This window comes from Bos indicus, chromosome 7, assembly GCF_029378745.1.
Source record: "Bos indicus isolate NIAB-ARS_2022 breed Sahiwal x Tharparkar chromosome 7, NIAB-ARS_B.indTharparkar_mat_pri_1.0, whole genome shotgun sequence".
Classification (NCBI taxonomy): Eukaryota; Metazoa; Chordata; class Mammalia; order Artiodactyla; family Bovidae; genus Bos; species Bos indicus.
Genome location: NC_091766.1, coordinates 8143930 through 8157589, shown reverse-complemented (window position 1 = coordinate 8157589; position 13660 = coordinate 8143930). Strand labels below are relative to the sequence as shown.

General features: G+C 42.0%; 1 non-coding gene across 1 annotated transcript; it reads left to right on the top strand.

The window, feature by feature from the left end:
• The first annotated feature begins 3838 nt into the window (after positions 1-3838).
• On the top strand, positions 3839-3945 carry LOC139184326 (U6 spliceosomal RNA). The gene has a single exon (XR_011567904.1). It is a non-coding gene; the product is annotated as a U6 spliceosomal RNA (small nuclear RNA).
• The last annotated feature ends 9715 nt before the right edge of the window (positions 3946-13660 follow it).

Here is a 13660-nt window from a genome sequence, read left to right as displayed (position 1 = left end):
TTTAAATGCATTCCATCCCTGCTGCCAACTTCCCAGGGCCAGCTTCTGCACTGGCCACAGCAGACACTAAAGGAGGGACCCACAAAAATGTTTTCTTTTTCATTTCTTTTAAAGGCAGAAAAAGCATATAAATACATGAAAATAAATGTATAATAAACACTGGTGGTTCAGTGGTAAAGAACCTGCCTGCCAATGCAGGAGACGTGGGTGCAATCCCTGGGTAGGGAAGATGCCCTGGAGAGGGAAGCAGCAACCACTGCAGTATTCATGCCTGGAGAATCCCCATGGACAGAGGAACTTTTGATGGGCTACAGTCCATGAGGTCGCAAAGAGTCAGACACAACTGAGCATGAACACACACTGACAGCAGCAAGGAGTCCACACACTCCAACATTTTAAATTTTTCAAAAAACATTTCCTTTAGATCCCCAGGCTCTGTATACATTGTAATGAACAGTCTTACCAAATGTTTTTATCACAGTAGCACATGAATGACTAGCTTTCCAGCATGTGAACATGCACCCTTGTCACGTACTGCTAAGCCAGGGTTTCTCAATCATGGTACTGCTGACATTTGGGGCCAAATACTACTTTGTATTGGGTTTGTATTGGGGTGTGTCCTATATATTGTGGAATATTTAGCTGCCTCCTTGACCCACTGAATGCCAGTAACATCTCCCTCCAACTGAAGACAATCTAAAACATTCATAGGCTATGTCAAATGTCCCAGGTGGAGGGGTAAATTTGTAGAATTGCCACTGATTTCACTTTCCACTTTCATGCATTGGAGAAGGAAATGGCAACCCACTCCTGTGTTCTTGCCTGGAGAATCCCATGGACAGAGAAGCTTTGTAGGCTGCAGTCTATGGGGTCGCACAGAGTTGGACACGACTGAAGCGACTTAGCAGCAGCAGCAGCAGCAAAAATCATTATACCATTAAGAATCACTATACCAAGCCAGGGCTTCCCAGGGGGCTCAGTGGTAAAGAATCCACCTATCAGTGTGGGAGACACAGTTTCAATCCCTGAATCGGGAAGAACCTTTGGAGGAGGAAATGGCAACCCGTTCCAGTATTCTTGCCAAGATAATCCCATGTACAGAGGAGCCTGTTGGGCTACAGTCCGTGGGGTCACAAGAGTCAGATATGAGTGAGCAACTGAACAAGCACACATGCACACATGCCAAGGCAGTGTCATAAATTTGGGGTTCTCTTAAGAAAATACTTTTATCCTGGTACCAAATTCTGTATTAGTTAGATTATAGGTTTTTAAAAAAACACAGATTGCTTGACTAACAGGGAAGGCTTTTGGCAAAGTGACCCATTCTTGAGGCTACAAAAGAGAAAACAGTCCAGATCTGATGGGCTTCCTTACTGTCCTCTGGACACTGAGAACTCTTCTCTGACTTTCCAATCACACAGGACTATTCATGCATGATTACTTGGCATCACAATAATTAGACAGTGACCAAATTTGTATCACAGTAACTTGGTGGTAAATTCAATTTTATTAAAACATTTATTTATTTGTTTGTTTAGTATTTGACAGATTTAATTCAATTTTGCTTATATTGATTTTTAATGAGTTTTTTCCCCTTTGAAAGTTTCCATTCATAGGATCCTAGTATGGTCTCATTAAAAAAAAAAAAAAAGCAGAGGCATCACTTTGCCAACAAAGGTCCGTATAGTCAAAAATATGATTTTTCTGGTAGTCATGTAAGGATGTGAGAGTTGGATCATAAAGAAGGCTGAACACCAAAGAACTGATGGTTTTTGAATGGTGGTGTTGAAGAAGACTCTTGAGAGCCCCTTGGACTGCAAGGAGATCAAAACTGTTAACCCTAAAGGAAATCAATCCTGAATACTCATTGGAAGGACTGGTACTGAAGTTGAAGCTCCAATTTTTTGGCCACCTGATGAGGAGAGCCAACTCACTGGAAAAGACTCTGGTGCTGGGAAAGATTGAGGGCAGGAGAAAAATTTGGCAGCAGAGGATGAGATGGTTGAATCACATCATCAGTTCAATGGACATGAGTTTGAGCAGACTCCAGGAGATAGTGAAGGAGAGGGAAGCCTGGCGTGCTGCAGTCCATGGGGTCACAAAGAGTTGGATATGACTTAGCGACTGAACAACAGCGACTAAAATGTTCTCACTAAATATTCAGGAATAGTATTAGCGACAGGAAAGATGATTAGAAAGCTACAAAGTGATGCTTGAATTCCTTCTTGCAGCTAAAGAAAGGCTCACTTACCACAAAGTAAAATAAATATATTATATACTAAAAATAAATAAAAACACGGAGACCCAGTGTAACAGTGTGTGCATGCTCAGTCCTGTCTGACTCTTTGCAATCCCAGCACAGTAGCCTGCCAGGCTTCTCTGTCCATGGGTTTTGCCGAACAAGAATACTGCAGTGGGTTGCCACTTCTTTCTCCAGGGGATCTTCCTCACCCAGGGATTGAATCCACATCTCTTGCATTTCAGACAGATTCTTTACCACTGCGCCACTGGGGAAGCCCCACAATTATTTTTATCTGCACTTACTTGGTCAAAACAACAAATACATTATAAATATTAAAAAAAATTTGGTAAGTACAAAACACAAGAAGTAAAGTTTTTATCTAATATTTTGATGTTTTTACACTTTTTTATAGTTGATTTACAATGTTGCATTAGTTTCAGGTATACAGCCAAGTGACTCGGTAATACATATACACATATCCACTCTTTTTCAGGATTTCCCTGATGGTTCAGTGGTAAAGAATCCACCTGCCAATGCAGGAGACACCGGTTCGATCCCTGGGTTGGAAAGATACCCTGGAGAAGGAAATGGCAACCCACTTCAGTATTCTTACCTGGGAAATCCCATGGGCAGAGGAGCCTGGCTAGCTAGAGTCCATGGGGTTGCAACGAGTCGGACATAACTTAGCAACTGAACAACAACAGAATATTGAGTGGCGTTCCCAGTGATCTTCTATTTCTTAAGCCAGTTACAACAGTCAAACATTTTCTAAATAATATACTTTTTAAAACATTATTTATTTTAGTTCCCACCTTGTGTTAGTAGAAGTCCAGAGCCCCTTTTGTCTCTTTCCTCCAGAGACATAGCCATGCACCACTAAGCCACTATCTGCTCCCATCTCCCCCAGTTCATCACCTGTGTCACTTTCTGACTCAACCCTTACATGTTCCTGCAAACCATCACATTCCTATTTGGTGAGAGCTACCATGATGGCTTCCAGGTGGCTCAGTGGTAAAGAATCTGCCTGCCAATTCAGAAGACGCAGGTTCGATCCCTCGGACAAGAAGGTCCCCTGGAGGAGGAAATGGCAACCCATTCCAGTATTTTTGCCTGGGAAACCCCATGGACAGAGGAGCCTAGCATGCTACAGTATATGGGGTCGCAAAGAGTAGGACACGACTGAGCATGCAAGCATGTACCTTGAGGTGTACTGATCCCTGTGTTCTGGGTTGAGCTCTGATTGTCAGTGTGGCCTGGAAAGGGCAGACCTGTCTTGCTCTAGGAAACCCCTGCCTAATTTTCCAGCTTTATCCCTCATCCTTTTATTCTGCAGGAAGTAGTGAAGAACATGGATACTGAAGTCAGAAATTAGTTCAAACTCTGGTGCTGCCAAGCACTCATTGAGAAACCTTGACCAACTTATTTAATCTCTCTGTACCTCAGCTTCCCCAAAATGTAAAATGGCCATAATCAGATGGTAATTAGACTTATTGTAGTGATCATTTTGCAATGGATATAAATGTTGAACCATTATGTTGTACACCTGAAAATAATACATGTATGTCAACTATATTTCCATTTTTAAAATGTTCTTAAGTGCTCGCTTCGGCAGCACATATACTAAAATTGGAATGATACAGAGAAGATTAGCACGGCCCCTGCGCAAGGATGACACGCAAATTCGTGAAGCGTTCCATATTTTTGAGACACTGATGTATAGAACAGTCTTATGGACTCTGTGGGAGAAGGAGAGGGTGGGAAGATTTGGGAGAATGACATTGAAACATGTAAAATGTCATGTAAGAAATGAGATGCCAGTCCAGGTTCGATGCACGATACTGGATGCTTGGGGCTAGTGCACTGGGACGACCCAGAGGGATGGTATGGGGAGGGAGGAGGGAGGAGGGTTCAGGATGGGGAACACATGTATACCTGTGGCGGATTCATTTTGATATTTGGCAAAACTAATACAATTATGTAAAGTTTAAAAATAAAATAAAATTTTAAAAAAATGTTCTTAATACCAGTTTTTACCTCACAGGGCTATTAGAATTAAATGGGATAATCCACTTAAAATGTTTAAGGGGGTAAGTGGGAGGTTCACGAGGGAAGAGACATACCTATGGCTGATTCATTGCTTTGGCCACCTGATGCGAAGAGCTGATTCATTGGAAAAGACCCTGATGCTGGAAAAGATTGAAGGCAAGAGGAGAAGGGCAGGCAGAGGATGAGACTGTTGGTTGTCATCACCAACTCGACGGAAATGAGTTTGAGCAAATTCAGGGAGATAGTGAAGGACAGAAAAGTCAGGCATGCGGAAGTTCATGGAGTCACACAGAGTTGGACACAACTGAGCAATTGAACAACAATGGCTAAGTAATATTGATATATGGCAGACACCAACACAATATAAATGTAAAATAGTTATCCTGAAAAGGGAAAGTGAAGTCCCTCAGTCGTATTTGACTCCCAGGGACCCCATGAACCGCAGCCCACCAGGCTCCTCCGTCCATGGGATTTTCCAGGCAAGAGTAATGGAGTGGGGTGCCATTGCCTTCTCCAACCAGTTAAAAGTAAATAAACCTAAATAAAATAAAGTGCTTAAGAGAGTGAGAGGAGGTTCAAGACAGAGGGGATATATATACATATAGCTGATTCACTTTATTACACAGCAGAAATTAATATATCATAAAACAATTATACTCCAATAAAAAGTAAAGACATAATACCAACAAAAAAAAAATTTGTTTTAATTTTTAAATTAAGTGCTTAAGAGAGTATCTGGCACACAGTGAGTACTCCTAAACAGACAACACGGATTTTGACCTGTGTAATTAGAAGTTTTATAAAGAATGAGTAAGGTGTAAATGGATGGATGGAGAAAACTTACTCAGTGGAGACAAAGCAGGTCATAAAAGGTTGCCTTAAAGAAGCTGACTTCTTTATCGTCTGAGCCACCAGGGAAGCTCTGTCACTGACATTTGAACATAAGTCAGTTAGGTAAGAACCTACTGCATAGCATAGGGAAACATACTCAATATTTTGTGGTAACCTAGGTAAGAGAAAGGAGAGTGGGGACAAACGTTCCAGAAAAGGGGAACAGCCTGGGGAAAGGTTCTGAGACAAGGGAGAATGCATATGGTACAATTGGAAAGCTGAAAAAACAGTTTTAGGATGGTAGCAGATGAGACTAAGTAGGCGGCCAGGGACCCAGTGTTGCAGATCAGATTTCTGTCTGATGTGGTCCAGATACTTCCTCTCTTATAATTCATTTGAGAGCCCCCCTCCTTTCTTCTGCACATTCTTCATTGTCTCCTCAGACTGATCTCTGTTATAAAGTTGATTTCTTACATCAAGAATCTCATTAACACTGATGAACAATTCTGCAAACTGCCAGTACACTTGAGGGCTCAACTATTGTCAACAGGTGCCTTGAATCCCTGCAGAACACTAGAGGGCCTGGCCTACAAAAGACACATGAGAGGATGCTCAAAATCTCTAATTATTAGAGATTAGATCAAAACCATAATGGGATATCACCTCACACCAGTCAGAAAGGCCATGATCAAAAAGTCTACAAATAATAAATGTTGGAGAAGGTGTGGAGAAAAAATAAACCCTCCTACAGTATTGGTGGAAATGTAAACTGGTACAGCCACTATGGAGAACAGTATGGAGATTCCTTTAAAAACTAGGAATAAACCTACCATATAACCCAGCAATACCGCTACAGGGCATATATCCAGAGGAAACCATAATTCAAAAAGATACATGCACCCCAATGTTCATCACAGCATTTAGATTGCTTCCATGGAAGCAATCTAAATGTCCAACAGATGAATGGATAAAGATGTGGCCTTTTTATACAATGGAATATTACTCAGTCATAAAAACAGAGTTAAATAATGTCATTTGCAGCAACATGGATGGAACTAGAGATTATCACACTAAGTGAAGTAAGCCAGACAGAATAAGACAAATATCATATGATATTGCTTATGGGATTCTTTTTTAAAAGGGGGGGTGCAAATGAACTTATTTATAAAACAGAAGTAGGGTTACATGTGTAGAAGACAAACTTAAGGTTACCAGTGGATAAGGGGGAGTATAGATTGGGAAATTGGGATTGACATATACACACTACTCTATGTATTTAAAATAGAAAACCAACAAGGACCTACTGTGTAGCACAGGGAAGTATACTCAATATTTTGTCATAACCTATAAGGGAATAGTGGAGTAGGAAATAGCAACCCACTCCAGTATTCTTGCCTGAAGAATTCCATGGACAGAGGAGCCTGGCAGGCTACAATCCATAGGGTCTCAAAGCGTCTGACACGACTGAAGTGACTTCGCACACACATAAGGGAATAGAATCTGAAAAGGAATATATACAGCAAAGCTGAATTACTTTGCTGCACACTTGAAACTAACACAACATTGTAAATTGAGGAAAGTCTTCACTGGGTTTGACTTGGGTGGTCTTGGAGATACTTACCTTTCTGAGTTCTGACACTATGTCCTGCAGCAGCTGGAGGCTGAGATGGGCAGATCCTATGCCATTCCACTTGGAGGAGTCACTTTGGGACAGAAATCTGCAGGACTGACTTTTGCCTCTCTTCATTCACATCTTGGACTACTGTCCCATCACCCTTCCAGTCCCAGGGCCTCTTGTCTCCATTGATTCTGTACTAAGCCACCCTTTCTCATGATCATCCCCATCCCACATCTCTGCCTGGAAGATCCCCATGTAAGCATGTCTCTTCCTCAAGGAAGTCTTCCTAGTTATCAGTTGGTCTCAGATACCCATGCTTCTCTCCTCCACCATACTTATTTCAGCTTCTGATTATGTATTCATTAGTGTGATTGTTTTGCTAATGACTGTCTCCACCCAATAAATGTAAGGTCCATGACAGCGTGGATTATATCTAATTTTTCTCCATTATATTTACTATACCTGGAATATAGTAGGCAGTTAATAAACGTAGCAGAAAGAGAAAAGAAAGGAAGAATAGAGGGAGGGAAGGAGGCAAGGAGAAAAGAAAGAAGAAAAAAAAAAGGAAGGAATGGAAGGAGGCAGAGAGGGAGGAAGTCTTATCTAAAAATGGTCCCCCTAGTATGGAAAAAAACATTCTTTGTGTAACACCATTAAACATCCTATTTAAAACATCTTCACAGTTCCATTATAATCCCTTCTCCAGCAGCAATTTCCCACCCAGGCACCCTTTCACATTCCTGCTGGAATTCTCTCTCACTCATTAGCTCCTGTCTCTTTCCTCACCCATTTCTGAACACAAAAACCTGTTTATGACTCTTCATTGCAAGAGTAACCACAATTGCCATTTCTGCTTGTTCATGGCACTAACACATGATAATTATCCTTTTTATCTTCATCTCATGCCTCATTAATAGCACAATAGCCATCACTTATTGCTATTAAGCCATTGCTTCTCACAGTGGTGTGAACCTGGTCCCTTCCCAGAAGAGTCAGCTGAGGTTATTGATAGTATCAGTTTATGGCCACCTCTTTCCCTTCTTTTCTCCTCCACCCTTATCATGAAAAAGACATAAGAGTACACACACCACTTGGCTTCTAAAACAAACCAACTGACCAGAGCTAATATCCTTGTGCAGAATGAAGAGGCAGGTGTACTGGGGTTGTGGCAGGGGTTTTTCCGAGTCTCGCAACTAGCTAGTGGAGATCAGTAAGTCTTCAGCTGCCATCCAGGTCACAGATGTTGGTCATCTCAACTAGGAAGTGATGTTGGAGAGAAACAGATGAATTCAAAAAGTATTGGTGAAGTAAAATAGAGTGCTTTCTGAATAATGGACCAAGGGATGGAACCCAGGTCTAATGCATTGGCAGATGGATTCTTTACCATCTGAGCAATCAAGGAAGCCCAAATAACGGACACCATATCATATATTAACACACAAACATGGAATCTAGAAAAATGGTACTGATGAACCTATTTGCAGGGCAGGAATAAAGCTGTACATTTATAGAATGGCCATGTAGACATGGTGAGGGAAGGGGGCGGGTGGGACAAACTGTGAGAGGAGCACTGGCACCCATACATTACTGTTGTAAAACAGCTAGTCAGAAGCCGCTGTATACCACAGGGAGCTGAGCCCGGTGCTCTGTGGCAACATAGAGGGGTGGGATGGAGGTGCGAGAGAGACTTCAGAGAGAGGGGGATATACGTATACATACAGCTGATTCGCTTCATTGCACAGCAGAAACTAACACAACATTGTAAAGCAATTATACTCCAGTGAAAAATTAATTAAAATTTTAAACAAATAAATAGTAGACACTTTTCTAAGTGCCTTGGGTATGTTAAACCCTCACAACACACAAGTAAGGTGGGCATTTTCGCCTCTTATTCACAGACAAGGGCATAGAACCACCAAGAGGTTACATAATTCAAGTCACTGGGGTCAATATCCAACCCAGGCAGTTTGATTCCAAAGCCTACATCTTTTACCATTATGCTATATATCTTCCTGCTAAATTATCTGCTTGCTAGAGAGTTTGCTAGCAATCTTCTGCTTGCTAGAAGATTCCCTACATATATGCATCTCTTCCTTCCACATCCCTTTACACACACATGCACACACTCACATACACATACACCCACATCTACAGCAGACTGGTAGGAATGGGGAAAATTGAGATATGTAGATGTCCAAGGAGTGGGCCAGGTCAGAGAATGTGGCCATGCTGAATGGAGGCATTCACTCAAGTTCAGAGAGAGAACTTCATTGGTTGTCAGACCTGCTTTAGGTCACACTGAGAAGCTTGTGTGTGTGTTAGTCATTCAGTCATGTCCGACTCTTTGCAACCCCATGGACTGTAGCCTGCCAGTCTCCTTTGTCTATGAGATTCCCCAGGCAAGAATACTGGAATGGGTTGCCAGTTCCTTCTCCAGGGAATCTTCCTGACCTAGGGATTGAACCTGGGTCTCCCACATTGCAGGCAGATTCTTTACCATCTGAGTTACCAGGGAACTGAAAAAAAGTCTGAGAAGCTTGGGTTAACCCATTTATTCTGCTGAGCTCCTTAAACTGGATCTTTCCTCTTTGGTTTCTTTTTCATTGTTCTGGTGCTTGGACTATGAAGGAAGAAAAATAAGAGGACTCATCCTGATACCTTGTTTATATGTTGTTGTTGTTTAGTCGCTCAATCATGTCCAACTCTTTTGTGACCTCATGGACAGACTATAGCCCCCCAGGTTCCTCTGTCCATAGGGTTTCCCAGGCAAGAATCCTAGAGTGAGTTGCCATTTCCTTCTCCAGGGATCTTCCCCATCCAGGGATTGAACCCACATCTCCTGCATTGGGAGCTGGATTCTTTACTGCTGAGCCATGTGGGAAGTCCACCTTGTTTATATACCAACATAATAAATTGTATGTGTTTACACTGTTGGTGGGAATGCAAACTAGTACAGCCACTATGGAGAACAGTGTGGAGATTCCTTAAAAAACTGGAAATAGAACTGCCTTATGATCCAGCAATCCCACTGCTGGGCATACACACTGAGGAAACCAGAAGGGAAAGAGACACGTGTACCCCAATGTTCATCGCAGCACTGTTTATAATAGCCAGGACATGAAAGCAACCTAGATGCCCATCAGCAGATGAATGGATAAGAAAGCTGTGGTACATATACACAATGGAGTATTACTCAGCCATTAAAAAGAATACATTTGAATCAGTTCTAATGAGGTGGACGAAACTGGAGCCTATTATACAGAGTGAAGTAATCCAGAAGGAAAAACACCAATACAGTATACTAACGCATATATATGGAATTTAGAAAGATGGTAACAATAACCCTGTGTACGAGACAGCAAAAGAGACACTGGTGTATAGATCAGTCTTATGGACTCTGTGGGAGAGGGAGAGGGTGGGAAGATTTGGGAGAATGGCATTGAAACATGTAAAATATCATGTATGAAACGAGATGCCAGTCCAGGTTCGATGCACGATACTGGATGCTTGGGGCTAGTGCACTGGGACGACCCAGAGGGAGGGTATGGGGAGGGAGGAGGGAGGAGGGTTCAGGATGGGGAACACATGTATACCTGTGGTGGATTCATTTTGATATTTGGCAAAACTAATACAATTATGTAAAGTTTAAAAATAAAATAAAATTTTAAAAAAATAAATAAATTTTATGTGTTTACAACCGTTTATGCATAAGATTTGCCTACAATACCAATAGATATGTTAATTGTGTTATTTTTGCTAGTTAATAATTTTAATAAAATTTGCTGGTTTTCTAGTGAAAAAATAAGAGGACTCGGGACTCCGAAACAGCTGTCCTCAGAGTTCAGCTGTACTGCTGTTGAGCCAACTTACTTTTCTTTTTTTGGAGGGGGGGTGGATTATTATAGTAATTTATCATTATTTAGTATGCAGAGGAATTTTGGAGGGTATATTTTTTCTCTTTATAATTTATTTTAGTTGGAGGATAATTATTTACACTATTATGATGGTTTTTGCCATACACCAATATGAATTGACCATAGGAATACAGGTGTCCCCTCTTCCATTCACCCCATCTCTCCAGGTTGTCACAGAGCAGCGGCTTTGGGTGCCCTGCATCACACATGAAACTTGCACTGGTTATCTGTTTTACATATGGTAATGTATATGTTTTAATGCTATTCTGTCAAATCATCCCACCCTCTCCTTCTCCCACTGAGTTTTCTGAACCTCAGTTTTCTCCGAGCTATGTCACAGTTGTCAGCATTTGAGTTCCCATTGTTCAAAGTGCCTGAGAACAGACAGCTGCAGAACTCTGCTCCCCACTGTATTGCAAAACTTGCACAACTCTGATACCAGTGCCTGAGGCACATGGGTGTATTTCACGACTGTATCAACAGAATCCTGTCTGACAAGATATTGTCTCGTCTAGTCTTGTCAGGCACTCATGGTTTGTTTACCCCCAAGGGAGACTGAGATGATGAGAGTGGCCAAGTCTTTGAGCAACACCACCTCCTTTCATCATGAAGACTTCTTACGGCCGCAGCTCTCGACACAGGCAGAGGGGACCCCAGAGATGAGGACCTGAAGCCCAAAGGGAATCATGGATTGATGTCACAGATGAGAAGAGAGGCACGGGCAGACAAGGGGCTCTGTTGCTGCAAAGGCAAATTCATAGATGTGCCCCAGGGGTGAGTACGAGCTCTCTGGGTACATGGCCATTCTCTGGCCATGTGTGAAGGCAGAGCACAGCCACCATGCCTGTGGACTCACAGAAACATATTGTCAAAGGAGCACATGAGAGTTCAATGAACCATCTCCCCTCACTTTTTTGCAAAACAGTCTGAGAGACTGGGCAGCCTGGGGACTGGGTGTCCTCACACAACATCTGCCTGAGAAATAAGTCCATTTCAGGCCTGAGAAGCCATTGCCATCACTGTGAATAATGTCAACCCACATCTAAACACCAATCTTGTACTGACTGTGGTTTTACCAGTAGTCATTTATGAATGTGAGAGTTGGACCATACAGAAGGCTGAGCACCGAAGAATTAATGCTTTCAAACTGTAGTCTTAGAGAAGACTCTGAGAGTCCTTAAAGGGATCAAATCAGTCAATCCTAAAGGAAATCAACTCTAAATAGTTATTGAAAGGACTGATGCTGAAGCTGAAATTCCAATATTTTGGCCACATGATACGAAGAGCCAACTCATTAGGAAAGACCCTAATGCTGGGAAAGATTAAAAGCAGGAGGAGAAGAGGGTGGCAGAGGATGAGATGGTTGGATGGCATCACAAGTCAATGGACATGAGTTTGAGCAAACTCCGGGAGACAGTGAAGGACAGGGAAGCCTGGCATGCTGCAGGCCACGGAGTCACAAAGAGTCAGACATGTCTTAGCTACTGAACAACACAACATGGAAAAAGGCGGTGGTTTTTAAGCTCTGATACATGTCCGAGTCACCTGGGACTTTTAAAATCCCTGCAGCAACATACAGTTTGTGACATTTTGTGTCTGACCCCTTTTACTTGAACTTGATGATTTTAAGATCCATCTATATTGTTGCATATTGTTGTTGCTGTTCAGTCGCTAAGTCTGTTGTGTCTGTCAGAACTTTATTCTTTGTGTCTGAATAATATCTGTGGTATGGATATGCCACATTTTGTTTACGCACTCATCTATTGATAGACATTTGTGTTGCTTCCACCCTTTGGCTATTGCTGAGTAAGAATGGGCAATTTTTTTAACTAACTTTATTTTTTAATATTTATAAATTGCTCACTTGACTGCATCAGGTCTTGGTCGCCACACACAGGATCTTTGCTGCATCATGTGGCATCTTTCATTGTGGCACTCGGTCTCCAGAGCTCTCAGGCTTCAGTGGTTGCAGCTCACAGGCTTAGCAGCTCCTTGGCACATGAGATCTTAGCTTCCTGACCAGGGATTGAACCCACATCCCTTCTATTGCAAAGTGGATTTTTAACCCCTGTGCCACCAGGGAAGTCCCAAGAATAGGCAAATGTTTAGAGGCAGAATTAATCCAGAGTTCTAGTTGCAAGTTCTGGGAGAAAGGGAAAATATACTACCTAACCAGTATAGGGTTTCCTTTTGGGATGATGAAAATTTTCTGGAATAGATAGGAGAGATTGTGACACAACATTGAGAATGCAGTCAATATTACTAAGTTGTATTCTTTAGAATGATTACAGTGGGAAATTTTGGTATTTATGGTTTGATGATGAAGATGTTCTTTGCTCAGTTATATCCAACTCTTTGCGACCCCATGGACTATAACCTGCCAGGCTCCTCTGCCCAAGGAATTCTCCAGGCAAGAATACTGGGGTGGGTAGCCATTCCCTTCTCCAGAGTATCTTCCCAACGCAGGGATCAAACCAGGGTCTCCTGCACTGCAGGCAGATTCTTTACCATCTGAGCCACCAGGGAAGCCCTATTTATGGCTTAAGTCCCATTAAATCAGTTGGGCCACAACTGAACCAGGACTCTGGGTTTGGGAGCCATGCTTTAATTTTTTTTTTGCTTTAATTTTTTTCCTTTTTGTGTTTATTTCTTTTTTTATTTTTGAATTTATTTATTTTTTAACTGAAAGACAATTGCTTTACAGAACTGTGTTGGATTCTGCCAAACATCAATATGAATCAGCCATAGGTATACATATGTCCCCTCCCTCTTTGAACCTCCCTCCCATCTCCCTCCCCACCCAACCCTTCTGGATCATTGCAGAGCCCTGGTTTGAGTACTTTTTAAAATTCCCTCAGTGACTCCAAGGTATAGCAAGTTCGAGAACCACTAATGTTAGGAAAGGAGGGAGGACTATGAGAATTAAACATCCACACTTCCCAGGACTTATTAAGTGCCATCTCCTCCAAGACCCACCCATACTCTCACCACTTCAGTCATTTCCTATCA